Source organism: Toxorhynchites rutilus, chromosome 2 (assembly GCF_029784135.1).
Source record: "Toxorhynchites rutilus septentrionalis strain SRP chromosome 2, ASM2978413v1, whole genome shotgun sequence".
Taxonomy (NCBI): Eukaryota; Metazoa; Arthropoda; class Insecta; order Diptera; family Culicidae; genus Toxorhynchites; species Toxorhynchites rutilus.
This window is the reverse complement of record NC_073745.1, coordinates 340,413,130-340,440,131: the sequence shown is the minus strand read 5'-3', so window position 1 is coordinate 340,440,131 and position 27,002 is coordinate 340,413,130. Positions and strand designations below refer to the sequence as shown.

The following is a 27,002-nucleotide window of genomic DNA, read 5'->3' as shown; positions in this document are numbered from 1 at the left end:
TTTATATACATATAATTTTTTTGTTTTAGGAATATAAAAGAAGTATTCAATGTTTGATTTATCCTCTTAAAGTTCGAAAATACCATTCTTACATGAAAAATTTACATATATCCGGAATCTTTCAGGAGATGATAGAAGATTTATATTTGATGAAAAAAATCCTTCTACGCATATGTTCGGATTTCCACAATGACAGAGTTATTGAACTTCTTTTTTTCGGATTATATTTGCTCTAAACCTGTTCCACCTCAAAAAGTACGCACGGACAGACGATTCTATTGGTTCTATTTGAAAGATCTAAATTTGTAGATTTAAATAACATTTTGGAAGCGATCCCAAAAAATTATAAGCTTGATTATCATGATATTTCTATCAACCTAATTAAAGCTCTCTTACTGCTGTACAATTTGTTCTTTGATATTCAACTTCTATCTTTCTTAATTTCGCTGCAATATCATTTTAAACAGTTCCTGATCAGCATTCAATTATTTTAATATTATACGCTTGGACCGTGATGATAGATACGGAGGGGTGCTTTTGGGGATCAATAAGTGCCACTCATTTTTTAGAATTGACCTTCCACCTATTGGAGGGATCGAAGCTGTTGCTTGTCATGCAAACATCAGAGGCAAAGACCTCTGTATTGTCAGCTTGTATTGGCCTCCGAGAGTTGCGGTTAGCCGCAAACAACTTGATGACATGTGCTCACTCCTTCCTGAGCCACGATTGATCTTGGGAGACTTCAACTCTCACGGAACTGCCTGGGGGGAACAGTACGACGACAATCGTTCATCGATGATATATGACCTTTGTAACAGCTTCAATATGACCGTTTTGAACACTGGGGAAACAACACGTGTACCTAAACCTCCTGCTAACCCAAGTGCTCTTGACCTCTCGCTTTGCTCGAATTCACTATCGTTAGATTGCAAGTGGAATGAAATCCAGAACCCCTACGGTAGTGATCACTTGCCAATCAAAATTTCCATCACCATTGGGTCGAATTCTTCTGAATCTATAAACATGGCATATGACCTCACAAGACACATTGACTGGAAAAAATATGCGGACGCGATTGCTCTAGCCATCAATTCCAGAGATGGTTTACCTCCATTGGAGGAGTATAACTTACTTTCTCGTTTGATCTATGACAGCGCGGTTCGCGCTCAAACGAAACCCATCCCAGGTTCCACTATTTGTCGAAGGCCTCCCAATCTATGGTGGGATAGCCAGTGTTCCAAGCTTTATGTAGAAAAATCGAATGCATTTAAAGCTTTTCGGAAACGTGGAACCCCTGAAAATTTTCAAACGTATTTAGCCCTTGAAGATCAATTCAAAAACTTAATCAAAGGGAAAAAACGTGCTTATTGGCGAAATTTCGTGGGAGGTTTGTCACGAGAAACGTCAATGAAAAAATTATGGAAAGTGGCTCGAAACATGAGAAATCGCTCTTCAACGAATGAAAGCGAAGAATATTCACATCGATGGATTTTTCATTTTGCACGGAAGGTTTGTCCTGATTCCGCTCCTGTGCAAAAAATTGTTCGAGATATACCACAAGGTAGGTGCGATCTTGATTCCGAGTTTTCGATGGTAGAATTCTCTCTTGCTCTTCTTTCTTGTAACAATTCGGCTCCAGGAACGGATAGAATTAAGTTCAACTTGTTGAAACACCTCCCTGATGTGGCGAAACATCGCTTGTTGAATTTATTCAATCGGTTTCTGGAGCATAATATTGTTCCAGATGATTGGAGACAAGTACGAGTTATAGCTATTCAAAAACCCGGAAAACCCGCGTCCGACTTCAATTCGTACCGCCCAATAGCAATGCTGCCTTGTATACGGAAATTGTTGGAGAAAATGATCTTGTTTCGCCTTGATCGATGGGTTGAAACGAATGGCCTACTCTCAGATACACAATATGGGTTCCGCAGGGGCAAGGGGACGAATGATTGTCTTGCGTTGCTTTCTTCAGAAATTCAAATGGCTTACGCCGAAAAAAAACAAATGGCTTCAGTATTCTTGGACATAAAGGGGGCTATCGATTCTGTTTCAATAGAGGTTTTGTCGGACAAATTACACTCTCGGGGTCTGCCGCCTCTATTGAATAATATGTTATATAACTTGCTTTGTGAGAAACATTTGAACTTTTCTCACGGAGATTCGGCAGCAAGTCGGGTCTCTTACATGGGCCTCCCCCAGGGCTCATGTTTAAGCCCCCTTTTGTACAACTTCTATGTAAGCGATATTGACAATTGCCTTACACAAAATTGCAGCCTAAGACAACTTGCAGATGATGGAGTGGTGTCTGTCGTAGGATCAAACGAATCCGACCTGCAAGGACCCTTACAAGATACTTTGAACAATTTTTCAACCTGGGCCATTGGGCTAGGGATCGAATTCTCCACGGAGAAAACAGAGATGGTGGTTTTTTCTAGGAAGCATAGACCAGCAAAACCAAAGCTTCAACTTTTGGGTAAACCGATCACTCATGCTATGTCATTCAAGTATCTTGGGGTCTGGTTCGACTCTAAATGTACTTGGGGGGCCCATATTAGGTATCTGAGTAAAAAATGCCAACAAAGAATAAACTTTCTCCGTACAATTACCGGCACCTGGTGTGGAGCCCATCCCGAAGATCTTACAATGTTGTATCGAACAACTATTCTCTCAGTGATGGAGTATGGCAGTTTCTGTTTTCAATCAGCCGCCAAAACACACCTCATTAAACTCGAGCGAATTCAGTATCTTTGTCTCCGTATTGCGTTGGGATGTATGCCCTCAACGCATACCATGAGTCTCGAGGTTTTGGCAGGCCTACTCCCACTAAAAGATTGCTTCAATTTATTATCTCTTCGGTTCCTCATTCGGTGTAAGGTTATGAAACCATTGGTGATCGGAAATTTTGAGCAATTGATCGAGCTAAATTTTCATTCTGGATTCATGAGTTCATATCATGAATTCATCTCTATGCAGGTTGTTCCTTCTTCGTATATTCCCAACCGGGTTTGTTTTCCTGACTACATCAATTCCTCTGTACATTTCGATCTGTTCATGAAGGAGAAAATCCATGAAAATCCAGATTATCTTAGATTGGGGTTCGTTCCTACGATCTTCAATGCAAAGTATGGGGGTATCAATTGTGATAATATGTACTTTACTGATGGGTCCTCTATGAATGAGTCCACAGGATTTGGAGTGTTCAACGTATTTTTTAGCACCTCACACAGTCTTCAGAATCCTTGCTCGGTATATATTGGTGAATTGGCAGCGATATACTGGGCGCTGGACAGCGTCGCCTCACGACCTGTTGAACACTATTACATTGTAACGGATAGTCTTAGCTCTGTCGCTCAGTGAGGCCGGAAAAGCACTCGCCGTACTTCCTTGAGAGAATACGAGAAATTTTGAGTGCTTTAACCAGACGCTGTTATGTCATTACCTTTGTCTGGGTCCCTTCACATTGCTCAATTCCGGGTAATGAGAGGGCTGACTCATTAGCGAAGGTAGGTGCAATTGAAGGCGAAATTTATCAGCGTCAAATCGCCTTCAATGAATTTTATTCTTTAGTCCGCAAAAATACCATCGCTAACTGGCAACGCAAGTGGAATGAAGATGAATTGGGCCGGTGGTTTCACTCGATTATCCCTAAGGTTAGCCTCAAACCGTGGTTCAAAAGTCTGGACTTGAGTCGGGACTTTATTCGCACCTTCTCCCGACTCATGTCCAATCACTGTTCGTTAGATGCACTACTCTTCCGTTTCAATCTTGCCAGCAGCAATCTCTGCGTTTGTGGCCAAGGTTATCACGACATCGAGCACATTGTTTGGTCGTGCGAGGTGTATCTGGTCGCCAGATCGAATTTAGAAAACTCCCTTCGGGCCCGAGGAAGACAGCCCAATGTGCCGGTGAGAGATGTGTTGGCTCGGTTAGACCTTGATTACATGTCCCATATATATGTTTTCCTTAAAGCTATAGATCTTCGTGTGTGATTGTCCCTACATCCTTATACCCTCCTTTCCTTCCTTCGCGGGTAATTCGTCCCCTTGCTATAAATAGTAGAATAAGTTGAAATGTAAATACACTATAGATATACGAATAGATTTAAGAAATGAGTGTTCATCAACATTGTTACAATTTCCTTATATCCCATCCTTCTCCTAAAAATATGTTACCCTCCTAAACTCGAGTACACCGCGAGTAATCGGTTTTCCACCTTACTAACCATAGAAAATGTAAGAAATGTAAGAAAAATTGTTTATATATATATAGTTTTAAATTATATTTAAGAATTCGGCTCCTTTAAACTTAAGTAACTGAGCCTGTAAAAATAAACGAATTAATAAAAAAAAAGCATTCAATTAGAATCTTCAAAAATTACACTACCCATGTTTGTATAGTAGGCGTAAACGACAAAATGAATAAAATCGACTTTTTCGCTGTTTCGCATTCTACACAATGTACCGTTCTCAATCATATTTCGGACACTTTGTTCTAATATCTTTAAATGCTTCATGCACTGATGATATAGCTATAAATTTAATATCACAATTGCTTCTTTAAAGTGATCCCTTGGTTTCACTATCACTTCATTTGAGAATAACATTTGAGTTATCACATAGTAGGAAAAAATTCAACGACACCACTCATTTTCGTTTGTGTTTGACGTTTGTTTTGCGTGAGCACGTAGAATTTACTTTAAATTTCTCCCGTGTTTCATCAGTTCTCATCATTGTTAACAGTTTACTGTGATTGCTTGGTAAGTGTTTCGCTGTTGACTATACAATATAATCAAGTGTAATGTAATTTTCGTCCATAAAATTACAAAATAAAGTGTCCGAAATTTGAATTCAATGTGTCTGAAATTTGAATTCAATCTCCGAAATTTGATTTAATGTCCGAAGTTTGATTCTTATTTGCTTCATTTGAAAAGCATTTTATTCGATGATTTTATTATGTTTTCAATCAAATAGGTACCAAAGTAGAAAGCTTGAAAGCATATTGAACTAATTTTTTAAAAATATCTACCAATTAATCCCTGTGCATAAAGTTCAGATATGTTTTCTGCATCATATGCCTTAAGTGTCCGAAATATGATTCGGAACGGTAATACGTTTGCTGTACATGCAAACGAACCTTTTTTGTTCGAAAACATTTGAGCAATTTTGAAAAAACGTTTCCGAAAAATCACTGCTTGTCCGCATAACGGACGTAGTTCCATACAGCTTTCATACATCGTTCGAAAATCAATAATTATCAGTATTATGCGCTATAAGCTAGATCTACATTTGAATCATATTCTTTGTGGAGTCCAAACATGTCTGTCACGATAGTGTCTTATTACTTAGTGTTTCTTAATAGATGAACATAAGAAACCATTGAAACGCTGCTCATATAATTACTATTTTCTGTACACTGTAGTGCGATGAACAAATAGAGGAAATTGTTTTTTAATGTTATAATTACCTAAATTTCTGCATTTGAATCTTCAAGTAGGTAATGAAACAATCAGATCAGTAGTAAAATTAAAATAATATTGGTTCTTAGCATTAAAACTCCTCGGATTCAACATAGAATTATTCAACATACTCAGCATTTACTCATACCGTTGGTGTAAGTCACCCCAACATATTTATGCGATTGATCGTGGTATCAGTAAATCATGTTGCTCAGATTACCAACATTGCAGAAAGCCTTTACAAAATCAATTAATTGAAAAAACACGAACCTGTTGTTCTTATCATATCCCACAGTATTCTTCAGGAAAAAGGTACTATCATGGACTCGCAACAAATCAAGAGCACCTTTTCAGGGCATTTCACTAAATTTCTTCTAAACCTTTTTGATTTTATCAGAAAACAACTGAAACTAGCGACGGAGACGTTTTGACTATCATCGGAAATGTAAATACACTCAGGTTTTTTTACGTGGTTTTTTAGCGCGGTTTTTTTACGCGGGTTTTCCAATTAACGCGGATTTTTACGTAGTACCCGCGTAAAAAAGGCCAGTGCAATATCACATCTCTTCCTCAGCTCCCATTTTTCGTTTTCGAACCTTTGATTTTACACCCCGGTATAGAAATGAAAGACGTAGTCCTACGTCAAAATATCCGCAAAATCACCTAGGCCTTTTTTTGGCGATAATCCTTCAACTGGACAGATCATCATCATATAACCAATTTAAATTACCACTGGTTTTCTAAAGAAGCGTTTCAAAAGAATTAAAGAAATAAAAAATCTCACTTTCAAAAAACCGTAATTCTAAATCAAGATTTCGCATTTTACTATGATGTTTGGCAAAGTTGTTGGAAATTCAATGAACTAGTTAGGAAAAACTACACTGTCAAAAAATGTTCCTCAAAAATTTAATTTATTATTAAAAACTTTTTAAATAGCTTTCCTTCGAAATATTTGTTTATACTTTTTATTGGAAAACCCGACCTAATTTGACAAAATTTGACATGCCGTGCTGTGTCGCAAGAAAAGTAACATGAAAAATAGAATCTACATACAATTCAACATGAAAATTTGTTATGTGAAAAATCCTCAGCTTTTCAAAAAAATGTAAAAAAATACAGTGCCCTTGGTCCCGAGACTATGAAAGCAATAAAAAAATAATACAATCAATAATAACGATACATTATTCATTATTAATTTACTAATAATAACTAACAGAAAAGCATCCGAAACGGATTAGTTTGAAACGCTGCTATTTTTGGATTTATTTGTTCAGAAAGCTCGTTGTAGTTCTTTTTTGGGAAAAACATATCCATTTTTTAATATACACAGTTTTTCAATCTTTCATGTAGCCTCGAGATTCTATCCTCCCGGAACATTTTTGCTTTCTCGACTATTCAAGCTATTTTTACATTGTTGTACCTACATCATTTTTATCTCCCATCACGATTTCCTGAAAAAAGGCGTTTTCGTAGCGTTTATTACATTTATTACATATTCTTATACGATATATCGAATTTATGATGAGAAATAGATTATGTATAATGAGTAACACAGGAACTTTTTTTTTTCCAATTTTCAAAAGTATTTCAAAAAGTGGACTTTTTGTTCGGAGAAAGACGGTAATGGGAGCGACAACAACTAAGTTATAAAACTACTTTTAGGAAAGTCTACGAAGGGACCGACGTTGGCCAAATGAAAAGTATATTGTCGGTCGAAGCTCAACTTGTTAATGTCACTACGGAATAGATAGATGATAAACAAAAGGAAGATTATGATAGATGATAAACAAAAGGAAGAGTAGGGGGTCTTCGTAGCCTAATTGGTTGCCGCTACTAAGCGAACGATCATGAGCTCATAACTCAGGGCCCCTCAACTGACCATCTTAGTGTGTTATTCTAGCTACTATGTCCACGCAACTATCATCATGTGTCGGTAATCCCAGTCCCATACCGCTCACATTTCGGTCTGTTGCATCGGTAATTTGCACTATTAATAACGCAACAAAGGAAGCCTCATATCAACAGTCCCGCTGTGAACAGCCCAACTGTGAATATTCGAACAATAGCCATATTCTTACGCCGCAAAAAGGCGACATCTGTTGTGCATCGATAGAATAGGAATTCTCTTGTGCCTAAACGGCTACTGTGTTATAGATAAACAAAAATGTTCATCGATAGATAGCGATACTCTTACGCCTCAAAATAGTAACAGTGTAATATACAACAAAAGTTATCTTAAGATAAAAAATGTACACGAATGAATTCGGCTCTGTTACAGCTGAATTGCTAAATGAGCCTAATAAAATAAACTGTTGGGATAAAAAAAGGAAGAGTTAGCATTATAGAAGATCGAAACGGAGATTTCTTTTGTGCCAGGAAATCTTTGACAGGGGTCCTATTATAATAAGTACGGGTAATCGTAATACCAATGAATCAAAAAAATTAGAATCATTTAGTCGATGTTAAGTCAGACCATGTGACATTTTTATGATTTCGAGAAAAGTTTGGTGCTATGAGGGGCTTTCAACAATTTCGATACGTTTATCCTGCTGCACGCGTGATTTTCCAAATCTGATTAATGTGGTATGTAGCTTACGAAATGCTTAACCTGATGCAATCAATAACTCCAAATTTTTCGAGGCGACTTGGTCCCCTCTGATTTAACACCAACAGACAAAATTGATTATTTGTCAGAACATCAGGGAATGTGCCAAAAAGTCTGGGAAATACAGAAAATGGGGAAGGTTGGCATCTCTGGTCTTAGGAGGTTTCGAATCACAGCTCATGGAGTTTCTACGATATGATTCTATTCTACTTTTAGGACGTTTTTTCAAATTCTGAAAACATAAAACAAATAATAGTGTTCCGGCCAGAGCCAAGAAGGAACTTAAATGCAGAAAAAAAAGAAACACATTTCATTATATTTATATCACTTTATTTACAACAAAATTAAACACAAATAATTTCAAATTACACTTAAATTATAGTTAAAAACTCTAAACTAAAACACTAAAACTAAACATTAAAACACAAAAGACTCACCTGAAAAAAAAAAGAATATGGATTAGTTTGTTAAATTAATTGTTACTTACTTAATTTTTATTGTACAGGAGCTACAGAGGGCACACAATTACCTGAAATGTAAATTGAAGTCAAAGGTATTATTTCAAACAATCAACTTACCTCAAAAGGCGTTATCCAAACAATAGCAATTAATCTAATTAATCTAATAACTAACTTTTCTAGAAAGGTATCAGACAGGGGCAGAGGAATTCTATTGCTATAATATGAGGTCTGTTGTTTATAGCGAACATTCTAGAACAACCCGAGCAAAGATAACACCATCCACAATAGAATTTACTAGAGCGCCTATCATATGAATAGGGCGCGTAATGTACCGATTTTCATTCGTTAATCAACCATCGTAGAGTATACAGTGGTAGACATTCGTTTAGCCGCACCCTTTTTTTTACTGTATTACAGTGACTTTCAACTCATTTGGCTGGTTCGTCACTTTTTGCTTCCATTTTTGGAAGAATGTCGGGAGTGAGAATTGAACTCGTGACCTTTAGCGTGAAAGGCATGGATGTTACCATTACGCCAGATCGCCTCCACTAGCCGCACCCTATTTTTCCTCAATATTTTTAAAAATAAGTCAATTCTTTGTACAGTTTTGTTCATAAAAGACTATTATTGTTTATTGTCATCGAATTCATTTTAAAAAAAAGTATAAATTCACTTTTTATTTTCTAAGTAATTCAAATATGTGGAATCAGGTGGACATTCGTTTAGCCGCATCCTAAAATTTGAATAAACGAAAATTTGTGCGGCAAATTTCGAGTCCAATCGGTAGCTAATATTTAGTATGTCCACTTCCATTTCGGATCACTTTGAAAACTCGATTTGGCGTGTTGCCATATTGATTATAGCCCAACACTCCTGAATTACTGCATTGAGACTGGAAATGTTACCAAATTGTCATCCGTTTGCATAGACCATCTCGGTCAAGATTCTCCATAGGTTCTCTATGGGATTTCAATCGACTGCCAACAGGTCATTCAAGAAGCGGAATGTTCTTCTCGGCAAACCATGCCTTCGATTGCTTGAAAACGTGGATCTGTGCATAATCCTGCTGAAAAAACGACATCCTCGGTAGCATTATTCTCAATATGGCCAATCAAAAACGTCCTTCAGTAATTTAAGATACTTTTCGGAGTTCATTCGGGTGAAAATGAAACAAATGAGAAGCTGCTGTGATAGGAAACGGCTCCCAACACTGTCAAACTTCCGCTCCCAAAGTTTCGCTTCGATCTCACGGCATGCCGTTGACTTAAATTGTACCAATAGCAACTGTAACAGTCCGGACCAGTGTTGTAAACGGTTGACTTTTCTCTCTACCATCGCATACTGCTCTTGCGCGAGAGTCACAGCTCAATATGTATTGCGAATGTGAAAAGAAAGCATTGCTCGGTTCCCACAGTCACCTCTAAAATAAACGCACAGCCGCAAACACGACAATCAATTGAACGTTTATATATTCTCTCTTTCTGTCGAACGTACCCAGAAGAGTGGAGAAAATATGCTATTTCTATTCTACCATTCGTGCTCATAACCATCCTTTAATTCCGGCTACTTTGACTGTAGTTTTAATGTCAATTGACATTAAAACTGCAGTGGTATGCATTTTTCTTCTCTCTTTATTCTGGTTCAAGCGTAGCTGCACACATACATCCACCTTCTCACTCACACATCCATACACGATGGATGATATTTAGACGGATTGTTTAGATTCAAGCAAAGCAAACTATTCCCAATCAAGTGCGAATGTGTTGAATGAACGTTTCAAGCGGTGAGCGTTCCCCGTGAACACTGTTGTTTAATTACGGGACGATGAACAGCTAATGAATGAGACGGAAAAAAACCGAAATGTCATATGACATTTTTAGATCGACGGTACTTTGACTGTTCATGTTATGATGTTCATTAATGACACAGCACATACGTCTCCATAATTAGTGATACGATGGTAACCATTACCAAGACTGGTCCGGACCATCCAAATTGAACTTTTTTCGCCGGAAAATACAACATTTCTCCATTCTAGTTTCCATTCCATGTATTGCCGGGCGAAAATGAGACGGTTCTGCTTATGGGTGGCGGTCAGTTTCGGCTTCCCTTGAAATTTCTTCCACAAGATTTTTGGTGATTCATACAACATGCGCGCAATATGCCTCTTCGTTACTGGAGCAACCGATTCTGCCTTGATGTATGAGCAGGACATTGTTTCCTGGTTGCTTCGTGTCTTATTCGACCTTGACGACGCAAGGTACTTTTGGTGTTCCCATTTGTTGGTCGTTATATCCCATCTTTCTGGCACTATTTAAACAAATTCCGTACCACTTTCTCAGATCGACCAATTTTTGTTACGATTTGTTCACTGAATATCTTTATTATTTTCCGCCCCTCTTCCATCAATAGAATACCTTTCGCCATTCCTTTAAATTCTACGTAAATCACTAATCTGACCAACTTCTTACGTTGCACATCTAATATTTATCTTGTAAATTGAACATTCCCAAGTATTTTTTTCAAAAATTTATCCAAAATTTAAAAAGTTTCAAGTATGTGAAGTGGGGAAGGTCCTGCCGTACACGATTTCAGACCTTCTGGTTATTCAAAACAAATAAAATCACTTGATTCTTAATCAGTAAATATACCGCTATAGTATAAATCTCGGACAAGCCAAAAAACTGTTTTTAGCCAAAACGGTGGCAGTTTCAAAATATAAACGAGTTTGGCGAAAGTTTTTTTTCTTAATATGAAAATTATAAAAAAAATGTTGGTTCATGCGATGAACATGTATGTATAAACAATGTGTTTACCACATTTTAAAGTACTTGTAGTACTTCAGATCGCCAGTTTGGAAAAATCGCATCACTGAAATGGCTAGAACCAGGTGAATAATGAGAATTTTGGGTTTTTTGGTGAAGAATAGAGTTTTTGGGAGACAAATTGGGGCACAAATTGAAAAATTAATCTTAAATATCGGTCGTGTCACGATAAACGTTCATATTTGAGTGCTGATTACTTAGCCATTTATTGCTACATTAACATAAGTTTTACATCAATCGATTTGGTTACTGTCTAACAATATGTTACGATATATTTACTAATAGTTAGTTTGTTATTATAGCATTGACGTGAAAGCTTCTAATTTCCCATACATTTGTGCAGATCACAAGGTCCTAACACGGGCCTCAAAATCAAAATGCATGATAATGAATTTGAGAATTTGATATTGATTTTTTCTTGAAAACTAGCTACAATTGATAAGACATAATCATGGCATTTGACTTAGTTCAGTTCTATTACTCTTTGCGTTATATACAGTTTTGTGTTATACAAAACCACATTGAAGTTTAATCAAGACATGAGAAGTTCAATTCATAATTTCAAAGAATTTGATTGAAAGTTTCACAGGGCACTTTAGGCTGAACAATATCATATTAGAATGATAATAATCATAATCAATTCTTTCACGAATCATCATTATGAAGAAGAGTTTAAGCGAAATAAATGAAATGCTATGAACATTCATCGCATCGATGCCATCCCTGCAGTTAAAGCTCCTGGTAAAGCGCCGCACGCCCCTAGCAGCGATTGAAAAACTCAGGCCCGTATATTTCTCATATCCTTCTGGACACGTCCAACCTGCCATTCTCGGTGAAACGAACAGCATGGAAAGTTGCACTGTCCGTATCAGCCAAAAAGGTGTTCCGTACTTAGCTCTCGGTACCGTAGACACCATCCTCTAATGGCGAGGGTGTAATCGGCTGTGAAAAACTTTATTATTAAACTTTATATTTTAATTTCCAATTTACAATACGACATGGTCGTATAAATTGTCCACCGTCTGGCTGCCGCCGCCACCGCCGTTGTTTGGGATGTTAATATTATCTCGGTGTGTTCAGAAGGCTCTGCCGAAATCGAACCTAGATGAATGGAACGGCAATATCGCACCGAGGTTCGGTAGTTGTCCCGGCAAAATACTGCGGTGCCTTCTCCTGAAAGGGAAGAGGAACACTTTCGGTAAACTTTCGAAACGGCGAATGTGTTTGCTACAGCACAAAACGAGCATTCCTGCCCCCTCTGCCAGTTGGTTGGCTATTGTGTTGGTTTGATTTATTTTGTTGTAGACATCATTGCCGTCGTTTTACCAGCTAACCTGAATTTTATTTGTTTATTTATGGAGGCGTCGAGGAGAAACAAAGCACAGTGTGCTCGAGTTACCTATTACGAAAAGGACAAAGTTTTCGCCCGTAAAATAGTTCCGTATGGGTCCGTTTGGAATGGTTCGTTAAATGAAAAGTACACAACATATCGCGTGATCAGTCGCCATGAAATACACTGTTGGGGAAATTCAACGACTTCAACGAACCAATCTCAATAAAACTGTTTCTCTGCTTTGGTCCCTCATGCCGTTTCTTCCACCAACAGTGTTAGCCTATTTTTGAGTTTCTTCCCAGCTGAATTTCCACAGCCCGATTTCGAAGTGAATCGTCAGCAAATGGAGCCGAACCCTAAACGGGTATAATTGTGTCTGTATTAATAAAAAACTTTTCCCCGTGAAGAAAATGAAATATTAAATACCTTTAATTGTCGTGTTGTCGGTGAGAGTGTACTGTTTACAAAAACCCACCCCCACCCCCTGAATCCGAATCCGAAGTCCTCCGCTTTCTTTTCGCTATCACGTGCAAACGGCAGGTACCCTTGTTATGGTCTGTTCCGGGGGCCAGAAGTGCATTGTTTCCGCTTGCGATTCCCGCCCCCGTGCCCCGGGGCGACGAAAAACAGCACAGAACACCCCCGCCGTATCGTGTCTGTCGTGTCAGAAAGAGTTTAGAGGAAGTGCTCTTACCTGAAATGGGAATTCGGAACCATTGCCAACCTCCTTCTCTCTTTCTTCTCACCCGAGGTTTGGGGGTGGGGATGGATTGCTCGGAAGGAGCTATGAGTTGGTTTCAGCCTGGCAGGAAATGTTAAAGGAAAGTTTCACTTCGGGACGAGTTTTGATGCAATGAGGGTTATGTTTCTCCGTTTTTGGAAATTCGCGAATTTCAAGACGAGAGGACAGGAGAATTAAAAACAAACAAAGAGTGATGATGTCGGTTTGGTTTCAGACATAATTTATACGGAGAAAGGAAACACTAGCACGTGAGGCTTTCAGTCGTCGTTACTGACAAGAGCAGCCCCGAAGAAAGAGAATGTAAACATGATTCAAAGTGTCAGCGCAGGTAAATGAAATTTTAATCTCCAATTGAATTTTGGACGTTGCAGCGAAGTTTTGATGCCGTCGTTGATAACACGAGAAAAAAGTACTGTTGAGTAGCACTATGTGTGATTGAGTTCCAGGAATGTTTTATTCATAGTATGCAGTTTACCTGGATGACTTATAGTGCGGGAATTGTTTCTAATTCCTTTTTCTAAAATGACCAGGGATTATAACTCATAACATGAAACGACTCAGAAAAATTGTCGAAATGGTCGAAATGATGTTGTTGCTTTTTATGTAAGGGCGATTATTAGGCGTTATTAGGTATTATTTGGTATTAGGTATTCGGTATTATTATGTTTGCAAAAAAAAATCCGCTGTTTTTCATCAGGTGATGCTAGTAGAAGGGAAGAAATATACGGCAGAAGTACATCCTGATACTGTAGCGTGTCCGCTATAAGTGACAGAACACGAATGGTTTCAACCCTGTAGAAATGGAGATTTACCATCGAAGACAAGGTGCATCTAAGAATGGTGAAACCAAGATGCAGAATTGGATGCACTTTTTCACGAGGATTCGAGTCGTTCCGTTTGGTACTATCAGAACCATTATTCGTCACTCGACAAGCCATTTTGTGTCATCTGTGAGCTCTGGGAATAATTTCGAAAAACTCACCGGAACTGGGTTCCATACGAACTGAAGCCGAGTGACGTCAAATGGTCCTTGACGGACAGCTGTTCCTACGTCAAAATGAAAGGGGTTCTTGAATCGTATTGTTATCGGAGATCAAAAGGTAATACATTGCGTCAATCCAAAGCGAAAACAAATTGTGCGATTACCACGGCCATCAAACAGCATCGAAGGCACCAAGTCACACTTTTGTAGTCGAAGATCATGTTGTGCATTTGATGAGACCAACTCGGTTCACATTGAACTGTTGAAACCGGTTTGAGATACGTATAACTGGACGATAATGAAAGATTGGTATTGGGAAACGATTTGAATGACAAAGTCGAAGAAAAATGTTTTGGAGTGAAAGCTAAAACAGCCCTAAAACTTATAAGATACTAGCTGACCCGGCAAACTTCGTCCCGCCCAACATTTGTTTTTTGTTATCAATACCTTCAAACATTCACGTTTTCTTACTATGAGCAAGTTCATGGGTCCAATCGCAGAACTGTTCATTAATTGATCTTTTAATCGACCCCGTTTAATTTACCTTTTACTATAAAATTCCTAGTATATCTAACAAAACTCATCATTATAATATCAAATTATTTTCAGACTCAATTCTCGTTCACGATTTTTCAACCACTTGCAAATAACATGTTTCTCCGTTGCATGGAATAAATGTTTCATACAGAAAATATGATAGAACAAAGACAGCCCTAAATCGGACAATTCCTTCCTCGAGTTCTGCTCTTATCAACACATTCGGCGATACTTTTTTATTGGTATAGATAGAAGTGCGAGTGCGTTTAGAGTGCGTTTCATCACATTGAAATCCATTTCCAGTTTCGAACAAAGATCAATTTCGCTAGCGCAAACATCAAATGGACTAACAGCACTTGTCACTAAGTAATTGTAGAACATATGGGAATTTAATTTTCCGAATTTTCCTTTTTTCCTCCAGAGTTTTCCGAAAATGTTCAACTGTCATGTTTGGTTGAAATATGTGTAATATTTTTATGGGACCCCCTCTCCATTCCAGAAGATGGAGGGGTGTCATACCATCATAGAAACATTCCCCCCTCCCCCTCAGAAAGATGGGAGGAGTGTTGAACCACCTTTGAAATGTTTCTTGCCCCCTAAAACCTCCACATGCCAAATTTGGTTCAGTTTGCTTGATTAGTTTTTGAATTAAGCAGAAATGTATGTTTCATTTGTATGGCAGTATGCCATATGCCTAATTTGGTTTCATTTGCTTGATTAATTCTCGAGTAATGCAGAAATTTGTGTTTCATTTGGATGGCAGCCCCTTCTTAGAGAGAGGGGTGGAGAGTTTAACCACCATAGAACCATTTATTGCACCCTAAAACCTCCACATGCCAAATTTCGTTTCATTTGCTTGCTTAATTCCCGAGTAATGTAGAAATTTGTGTTTAATTTGTATGGCAGACCCCCCTTAGAGGGGGGAAGGAGTCTCAAACTATCACGAAAACCTTCCCCGGCCCCAAAAACCTCTACATACTAAATTTCATGTTGATCTGTTCAGTAGTTTCCGAGTCCATAAGAATCAGACAGACAGACAGACAGAGAGACAAACAGAGAGACAGATATCCATTTATATATATTTAGATCAACCTCTGGTCAATCTAGCCCCGCACCGTTATCTGCTTCCTCCCTGTATTCAAACGTTGCACTTCCGACGCTGCCCGATCTCGATGGTTCGAAGGAAAGCCTTTTCCAATCCATCGATATCATTGTGTAAGCTATTCCGTCACTTAAGATACGCACACATTCGGGCACTCCTGAAAAACCGAAGATCCCGAATAATTTGGTGGATACACTGCACCCCATTCTCTGCAAATTTCGACATCATGCAAAAGCGCTGTAGCAGTTGAGAGAACCTATCGAACAATTTAGTTCCATTCTGACGGAACTGCTCAAAGACAAAGCATTGGGTTGCCTGAAAAGTAATCGCCGATTTCACACATAAGGCCGTATGAATAAAAACAAAATTCGCCTTTACTTTACTTCATTCGAGCAGTCGAGCAGTGAGATTAAGTTTTTACTACGTTTGGTATGAACAAAAGAAACAACAAAGTATTTACTTTTCGAAAATGGATGTTTAGCTAATTTCGTATGAATGAAACAGCATTCATAGGGGGCCTCCGTAGCCACATTGGTTGCGGGTTCGCTTAGTAAGCGATCGATCGTGAGTTCGAAACTCAGGGCCCTCATTGACCATCTTTGTGTTGTTACAGAATAACTACGTCCACGCAACAATCATCAGCGATGAAGATCGATCCACGGTCGAAATATGATCGATTCATCCATACAACTGCTCTGCTCTGCAAGACACATCGGGCTGCTGTTCTATAAATAACTAAACAATGATCAATCAACTGTCTCCGCTGTCCGGTCTAACTGGATAATGGAAGAACAGATAGAAAACTCTTACGCCTAAATGGCTGCTACTGTGTAAATGTGTACCATATGGAATGGTATAGAAGGGAATACTCTAACGCCGAAAAATGGCAACTGTGTAATGTGCTAATTATAGATATAATAAATATGTGACATGTACACGATTAAAATTCGGCTCTGTTACAGCTAAAATGCCAATGAGCCTGAAATAAAGAAATAAATAAATGGGACAAACAGCATTCATCAAGTATTTACTTCGTTATTATCAAGTATGCTCATGAGCATACTTTGGATCTGAAAACACTATCATTCGTTTTGATGTCATATCCGATTTATGTTTAATGCTGCTATCTTGCGCTTGAAGTTAAAAAAGTTAACGATCCGCATTGATGGCATTGAGCTTCGTTTACTAGTTTAGGGGAGCGTACAAAAATTGATTGATTTTCAGGCGGAATGAGCACGTTTTTAAAATTTAAATTATGAATGAAAAATAACCTTTCCGTACCAATTTGGCATTCTGTTTAAATGAAAAACACTTTTGTTTACAGGTGGTGAAAAAATCTTGTTCGAATATTGTTTTTGCAGACAACTTTATACTATAATGAAAAGTTTCAGTAATGATGTTGGAAATGTATAGACAAAGGGTCAAATAAAAGTCGGAAAAAAGTGTTTTAAGTGATTAAATAACATGATGTGAACATTTTCATTCAAATTTTAACATTTGAAAACTGGCTTCGTGTCTTCTAATATGATAGGTATTACACTAACGAGATAGGGACCCAAACTATCCCTAATTGAAAGTCGCCACCAGACGTCGAAACTATTCCTTTTTCATCGCGAATTCACGCTTTGTCAAAAAAAAACGTTTTGAAATGAAACCTAAACAATCAGTTGATAGATGTTTGACAAAGTAAAAACTGTGTTCGAATTTGAACATGCGTTAAAATGAAATTAGTAAAGCAAACTTTTATTCATACGGATTCAAGTAAATACTAGGAAAGTTTACTTTACTTGGAAACGGGCAGAATAAGTAAATACTTTTTTTTATTCACTTATAGTCATTGAGTCGTATGAATAAAATAAAGTATTTACTTACTCTGCCCGTTTCCAAGTAAAGTAAACTTTCCTAGTATTTACTTGAATCCGTATGAATAAAAGTTTGCTTTACTAATTTCATTTTAACGCATGTTCAAATTCGAACACAGTTTTTACTTGGTCAAACATCTGTCAACTGAATATTTAGGTTTCGTTTCAAAACGTTTTTTTTTTTTTTTTTGGACAAAGCGTGTATTCGCGATGACAAAGGAATAGTGTCGACGTCTGGTGGCGACTTTCAATTAGGGACCATAGTTTGGGTCCCTATCTCGTTAGTGTAATACCTATCAGATTAGAAGGCACGAAGCCAGTTTTCAAATGTTAAAATTTGAATGAAAATTTTCACATCATGTTATTTAATCACTTAAAAACACTTTCCGGACTTTTATTAAACCCTTTGTCTATACATTCCCAATATTATTACTGAAACTTTTCATTATAGTATAAAGTTGTCTTCAGCAACAATTTTCGTACAAGATTTTTTCGCCACCTGCAAACAGAAGTGTTTTTCATTTAAACAGAATGCTAATTTGGTGCGGAAAGGTCATTTTTCATTCATAATTTAAATTTTAAAAACCTGTTCATTCCGCCTGAAAATCAATAAATTTTGTTACGCTCCCCTAACTTGTTTAACTTCAAGCGCAAGATAGCAGCATCGGATATAACATCAAAACGAATGAATGTGTTTTCAGATCCAAAGTATGCTCATGAGCACACTTGAAAATAACGAAGTATATACTTGCTGTTTTATTCATTCGAAATCAGCTAAACATCCATTTTCGAAAAGTAAATACTTAGTTGTTAATTTTATTCACACCAAACGTAGTAAAAACTAAGTCTCACTGCTCGACTGCTCGAATGAAGTAAAGTAAAGGTTTGTTTTTATTCATATGGCTTATTATCTTATGTCAATGTTATGATTTGTTTCCCTCTGACGATCGTTGGCTGTCACTTTCAGGTTTGCCATAATAAAATCTGTGGTTTTAGTCTGAAAAAATCTTTTTATCTTAGTTTTTTCTCAAAAAATCTGTATTAAATTTATTAGTTCAATTTTGAAGCATAATTTTAGCTTTAGTATCATGTCATAGACATAGTTATATAGTTAATTATTATTGATTAGACGATGTTGTTGGTATCCACGTAAAGCCACACAAAAAAGTAATGGTTGTAATGAATTAAAAGGTGGGATAGTAAGGAAACTATTCAAACACTGTAGAACTGTCAACGCTTGAAAATTCAGGTTTTTCAGTTTGTTTTGTTCAATTCAACAATCAATAGCAAAACGTGATTAAAAAACAGTAAAATAGATGTGATAATCAAATCTTTTAAACGATTCAAACTTCATTTCATTTTTTGGTTTCGACTGTAGTTGAATCTCTCTAGGTTACTTTTAACGACAGATTCCAGTGAGAGCCATTTTTTGCGGGCGAATTCAGCACTTTCAATGGTTTGAGCTTCCATATGCCCTGAATTGAGTTAATCCCTTGTTTTCGCTTTGAGTTGTGCCAAAAAATGCTATAAATGTCTAAACCGCAATGTGTTTTTCTAATTCGAACTAGCCCGATTTTCTAGTTCGTGTTAAGGCAACGCCTTGTGTTCTGCATAAATATATGGGAAAATAGAAGTTCTATTTTCAACGCTATTTTGACATATAAGCTACTGGAAATTTTATAATGACATTACAATAAATTGTTAAGAAGTGTCTAGATCGATTGGTAGAAAACATCATGAATCGAAAAATTGCCATAAAAGCCAAATTTGACAATTTTTTATATGAAACATATATTCTTGAAAATATAATCATGCGTCAAATCGTCTCGATCCTTGTTTTAGATATTTTTTTCAATATTTGAAAAACTTTGAAAGCAAATGGAAATTCACGTGAGTATGAGCGCTCTTTTGTGTTTTACATTCTCTATGCTATAGTATGAAAAAGCTAAACCGTGTTATTTATTTATCAGTAACTGACCGGGCGAACTTTGTCCCGCTCAAAACTAATTTTTGATATGAGTTACTTCGAACATTCACGTTTTCTTAATAAACGAACGTTTGTGGGTTGTTCCTTTACAATTGTTGGTCCTGAATCGGTTCTTCACAAGTTTGCTTTTACTCGGAATTTCCCAGTACTTCTACCAAAACTCGTCATTCTGACGGAGATGTTTAAAACTAGTATGCTACATTCCTAGTAAATGGCGAGAAGTCCGGGTTATATTCATTCCCAAGGCTGAGTGAACGTCCCGTGAGAGACCCTGTATAAAAGGAAAACACTATGGAACAGATCTCTTAACCGGTACAGAAATTCACCTCATCGGTGTCGAAAGCAAAGTGGTCTTGAAAGTTTGGTTGATTAAGATGAAATACAGTATACGAAATCTATTTAAAAAAAACTATGGATGGGTTATACCTGATATAACCGCAAGGTTGACGTAGGACTACCGATGACTTAGTAATTTTTTTTTTCAATTAGCAATAATCGCACCTCGGATGTTCCTCATTGGGTAAGATATCGCTGCTGCGCAGAGCTATCATTTGTATGCATCGATTAAATTATTGATTAAACTAATGAATGAATGTAACAATTTACGAATTCAATTGCAAACAAATCCCAATTTAGGTCATTTCATGCATTTTGGTAGTGGTTATCGCAGCAAATAGTTATCAACATTTAGCCTAATCATCATACGGTATGCGTAGAAGTTCAGTGAGCTGGCAACTTGAAGGGATATGCTGTCTTGAATAACCGAGCCAAAGTGTTGCATTTGTACCCGCTTTTGTAGACCGTGTTAGCAAACGAATTCCGGAGTGTAAAAATGCATGGGGGTATAAGAATACTGCCGAGATCTGCAAATCCGATTTTCCCAACTTATTGGTTTCGGAATCTGTTTTGGGAAAACACATTCCGGTTTGCAAAAATTGCAAGCGAGTACAAAAGTACTCGCAGCTTGCATCTCATTTGCAATGCCAATTTCCCCCACGCTCCATCGTTTTGAAATTCGTGTTAGGGATACATTCCGATTTGCAGAAACGCAAGCGACTATAAAAGTACCCGCAACTTGCATCTATTTTGCAATGCCAGTTTCCCCAGGCTTCATGGTTTTGAAATCTGTGTTAGGTAAACTAATCAGACGTCCCGCTTTTCAACAAAATGTTCCGCGTAAGATTACGTTCCGCATTAGGCAAAAGAAACGGAAATGTCCCGCGATATCAATATATTTCAATATTACAATTTGATCATGTTGATTTTATTAAATGGATGAGCCACAAAAAAAAAGTCACAGGAGGGTTGTGTCCAAGACACGACCGCATAGTTGACGTAGGATTCCGTTAGGCTATCTGCTGCACGCTGATTTTGGATATGTTTGAAGAATTACATTGTTAAACTCTTCGATAATGATTTGGCTCCGTTTTGTCTGGTTGATAGGTATTGTTAGTTCACTCCACCAGTATTCATAACCGAGTGATAATGATAGGATGGTGATTAGTCATTAGATGGTGCGTATCACGTACCAAAGCCGCCCTCTGTGGTCCTGGATGAGATGGCGCCTGTGTTATGTATGGATGAAATAAAGAAAAAAAGCTCATCAAAGCAATATAAGATAATTATCATTATCGAACCCAATTTTTCTCACCAGAAAAAAAGTGTTACTTTAGTATAAAGAAAATATATTTGAAATGGAAAAGTAATTTCATTCATAAATTTTTATTTTCTGAGTATTTATTCAACCCATTTCCTTTTCACTTTAAACCCAACGGAACACGATGCTACATGCTTCAATGCGAATTTCAATTGGGCTAACAGCACCCAATACGTATGTAGAGCGCATATGTGAAATCACTTTTTCGAATATTGCTTCATTTTTCCAATTTTGCTCGTCGCATGAACTTTCCATGGGAGAAAAAAAGCCGTTTCATATTTCAAGTCATTTTAACACAATAGCTACCATACACAATTTTACACTTACAGTTGTGCTAAAAGTTTTACGAAGCAACCAACATAAAAGTTCCAAATTTAAATTTTATTTATATTCTATCAAGTATAGAACTGAATAGAACGTTCATTGAAACATTCTTCAATCGAAAGATTCTTATTGGAACGAAAAATCACTTGTTCATCGCTCCCAACTTATTCGCCAGCACGTATGCAATCAGCAATGCCCACGCTAGTTACAATGAGCGCTATTCATTTGTGCGCGTCGTTAGTTAAACTATCGAGGGTATTTACATGCTGATTTCTCCCAGACACCATGGATTTGAAATCTCTGTTAGGGAATACATGTCGGTGGGAAAAAAATCTCCCCCTATTTTCATGTATCTGCAATGCCAATTTCCCCTAGGCAGCTTGGTTTTGATGTCTCTGTTTGGGACCCGCCGCATGTGTCGCCAATTTCGACCTATCAGAAGTGGGTATTTCTGTAGCATAGGGGTTGAGATTTTTCAATTGTTCGATAGTTAGTTTCATGACATATATTATTTCATTCAATGTAAAAAATTGTTATGTAGTGCCGAAATTGATTGACGCAAAAATCTCATCAATCCATCATGAAATGACTGAGCAATAAGCATTTGAAATTGGACAATTTTCACGGTGCGCTCGATTTTCGATTTTCAATTTGTACCCCAATATGTTCCTGAAAGATGTAATCCTACGTCAAAACTTTTATTTAACAGACTGTTCAAGAGATCTTCCAATGCATCCAAAGATGAATACGTTGAGCTGGTTTCATCGCACCGACAGTGGACTTTTTGTTTAGAGAGTGTCAAATGGAAACGACAGCAACAAAAATTAGAAAATGTTTTTTATAAAAGTCCCCTATTGATCCGCAGGGTCCAACGTCAGTCAGACGAAAAGTTCATCTTTGGTCCCCTAGCTCGGTCAGGGCTTAACGTGTTTAATAAGCCGGAATAACTAGTGTATACGGGACAGGAAGAGACAGGGTTGTTTCATGAAGTATCGTCAATGGAACGCTTGGCGGCCTGATGTAAGTTGGCCGGAACCTCAACTATGACCGATGAGAAGATGTATGTCAGCATGTTTTTTTACCTTTTCGTGGCTTTGCTGGTCGGCTGTCTCTTCATTTTTACTTTTCGCCCAAAAGTTTTTGAGCGGTCGCAGCTTGGAGACATTGGGAAGGTTGGCGGTTTATCTCCAGCCGATCCACCCTCCAGTGATCTTTTGGCATAATGGCCAACCTTCGCAACTTCCGGCAAGCACTTCGTACTGTATATCTCCCAGTTTACCATATGACTCGAAGGAAGAGCGGCTTGAACATTCCCTTCTCGTTTGTCAGAGAATGATCTTCTTAGAGAACTTGATGTGGGTGATATATTCGTCGCCATCACTTATCTGGGGAACGTAAAGTATCCGGTCCCTTGCATTCGTTGAATTCTAGCATCAAGTACGTTTTGTCTTTCATTATGAGTACGAAAAGAAGTTTTTCACTTCTTTAACCGGAAAGAAGTCTTTCACCAGCACTTGAAGCTACTCCTTCTGGATGATTGCTTGCTGCTCAGATACTGCCGATCTCGTCTGACGCTTCCGCATACAAATGTCCTTTTTGGCCAGATTCTCCTTCATCATTTGACCGGTTGCTTCGATCTCCCGGCTTAAGGAGCGGCAAAGAGATGATATTGTGAATACCAGATTGGCTATATCTGGCGGACACAAAGTGCCTCAGAATGTCCAACTCCTTCACTGTGGGTAGAGCTGACAGTATGAAAAACTCATCAAGTTGCTTGACAGTGCTGCTGCTGCGAATCAACAGCCTTGAATCATTTTTGTTTAGGCTTAATAAACCTAACATTTAAGTAAAATTTGTTGCATTAAATTGTCTTTTGTAGTTTTTTTTCATCGCCATCCGAAATTAGTCCATTTTTTTAATGCATACGTTAACACTAAAATCGATGAAAAATGGATTGGAATTTTCGAGCATTCCATTCGATAATTGGAAGAAAATTTCAGAATTTGTATCGTGCTTGCCAGACCTAAATGCTCTGACCGAGTGAGAGATTTTCAGGCGTAACCAAAATCTAAACCTCCGAAAAATCACAACTGAGTGATTACAGGTCAGGTTTAATTGCTAGGACACATGTTAAGAGTTTCACGAATAAATAAGACTCTCTAAACTATGGTTTTTGTTCACATAACGTATATACATAACGTTTTGTTTTTTGTGTTCCGCGTTAGACCTCTGACCATCTGGTCACTTTAATGTTAGGGAAACATCCATTCATTCCAGCGATCTTACCTCAAACGTTGCGCAATCATAACTGAGTGGATTTCCGAGCGACACTCGCTTTTATACCGATTGGTGTAATTTCAAAAGCCTATTTTAAGGCTATTATTTAAGTTTTTGGATAAAAATGTAACAAGCATAGAACGCGTAGACATTTTATCTTCCGAATGAAGTGTTTATCAATTTCGTTCAGTTGCTTAGGAGATATGACCGCTCAAAATCTCGTTCTCCGGCGTAACGCTATCGTTTTCTAAACTTTGAACTTACACCCCAATATAGAAATGAAAGACGTCAAAAAATTACGATACAGCGTTGGAGTATATTGAAAAATGGAAAGTTAGAAAGTCTAGTACACGCACAACAGTATAAATGGATTCAATTAATATCCATTCCTAACTGACCATTCAAAGTAGCATTAAGGTGGCGATGGAACTAATAATCCTTGCCAGTTGCAAATCATTGGGCGCAAAGTTTCTCAGAAATGGAAAATGAATTCCTGTAGTGTAATTTAGCTTACTTATTATATTTCATGTGTGTCTAGTAGTACCGCACCAGTTGGAATGATTTTTCCATGATGAACATTATGTGGACAACGGAAAAATCACGATTCAATATTAAAATCATAAATAATTATCAAATAGAACTTTTGTCTGGTTTGTGACAAAATGTATGAGTAAATTTCCAAACATAATAATCTAAATATTCATTCCTGGTAGAGAACTAACCTGGCACTTATGCAGCCATTCCAATCCAAAGCGATAAAGCGGTTCTCAGGTTTTCGTTAAAATTGGTAGATTTGTTCCCTATCGCAAAGTATTAGGCCCGTTTTTTTTACTTCTTTCTTTAAGGTGGTCCGAAGAATAAATTTTTTCCCCTTTTATTCAAAAAATCGGGTCTAGTATTTTGCGAAAAGGGACAAAATTACCAATTTGAATGAAATATGAGAATCGGTTTAGCATGAAGTGGCTGTATAAGAAGGTATAATTATTTGGTTTAATTCTTAGTTTCATACATTTTTTCTTAAAAAATGGGTTTTTTTTGCTTGCGTGTCCCGTTTTTCGTCCCGATCTATTTGGTCAGCCTAACCCCGTTCACTAAAGTTTGATAGCATGTATTTATCTGCTTCAAAGCTGCGAAAGAATTTTAATTAGGTTTTATAACAATTTAAGGTATTTCATTCACATCTTACAATTTAGTGCATTTAGTTCATTTTTGGGGTTAGAAACCGCACATTATCGCCACGGAAGTGGGATCTAGAATAATAAATTATATAATAAATAATGTACACTACACTAGGTATTTAAATAAATTCATACGGTAGAAACCAATCTTTAGGTAGTGATAATAATTTTAATCAATTCACTCCGCTCCACTCAACGCCAGGATCAGTGTGGTCGATCGTATGATTCAGCCGGATCTGGTCGATTGACAGATCGATAGAGTCTGCGTCACGATTATTCTCCCTGACAGCGTGTAACGTTTCCGTTGAAGCGTCGCTTTTAGATACCGGGTGACCAGATCCACCGTCTCTGTTGCAGATGCGGCAACTTGATGGAATTTTGCTACATACATACTGAAAAACTACTTAGATATTCATGAAGTTCAGTGCTCTAGACAGCGAGCGATCAACAGTACATGTTAATGCCTAATGCTGACTAATTCAAATTGCTTCGCGGAAAGTTCACGCTCCTCACACAGTGAAAGTATTCTTTCATCTGCCCTTGTAAAGATTATCAAATATTTGTATCAAATTTTATTATTTAATTCCTTTAACGACAACAACGCCGTAGTTCTATGTCAACAATACGGTCGTGACTTGGATATAACCCTTCTTTATTAATTTTTTTTGCGACACCATGACTAACAAGTGTTTGTGGCCCCTATGATAAAAAGGTTGAGAACCGCTGATCTGAAGCATATCGTTTCAAACGAATTGGAAATTTAGTTTTTTTTAGCCAAGGGAAAAAATTAAAATTATGTGAAAAAGTACGTCCGAAACTGCTTCGAAGGGAAATTAATTTGGAATTAACTGAATCCATTGTAAACATCGCAAATCGTTTGGTATAAATTTCGTTCAGAAAACGACGTTTAATTCGGAAAATTAAAGTTAGTTTTGTAATAAAAAGTGATAATTTTCCGACAAAAAAGCTCATAAAGCTTAACCTACAAACGTAAAACATCTTACGAGCTTCTTGGAAACTGAAACAAATTGAATGGTTCTATAGTTATGAAACATAGTGTATAATTTTTTTTCTACCAAATCAACAGAAATAGGTATAAGCTAAAACTAATCAATCGATTTATCTGAGTAATTAAAACCATATTTGGCGAAATAAGTTTCAGGTTCCTACGATTTCTAATTCTCTCCAGATGTCTGAGTATAATTATACTGTCTAGCAAAATGAAATCAATTAGCTGCCGAATTGTTCCCACTATAATCTACCCAGGATCTGAATAAAATGAACAAGACTGACTCGAAATCCGATCATCAGGCCAGCATTCAATTTAATTGTGCCGGATTTATTTGAATGTCACTATTTAACAGGTAATTTGATCGGCTGTAAAAAGCATTTCGAAACGATGAAAACAATCCAACAGGATGCTCTCGGATCTTCCTCCGGTCACGTGCCAGTTTGAAACATTTTACATTTGAATCACTTCATTCATTTCACCCATTCGACGGATACCAGAATTCGGGCAGCATAAGCCCTTAATTTGAAAACAGTCATTTCCATTACTATCTCGATAATTTCCCCGGCTTGGAAAACAATCGTAAACAGCATTTTGGGCAGAAGTTGGAAATTATAGGGATGAACAAAACTGGGCGGGTCTCACACTTTCTCTGTTTATTGC

The 27,002-nt window shown here is 37.4% G+C and overlaps 1 pseudogene; it reads right to left on the bottom strand.

Moving 5' to 3' along the window:
- Positions 1 to 20,193: 20,193 nt before the first annotated feature.
- On the bottom strand, positions 20,194 to 20,440 carry LOC129772262 (U4 spliceosomal RNA; annotated as a pseudogene).
- Positions 20,441 to 27,002: the final 6,562 nt, after the last annotated feature.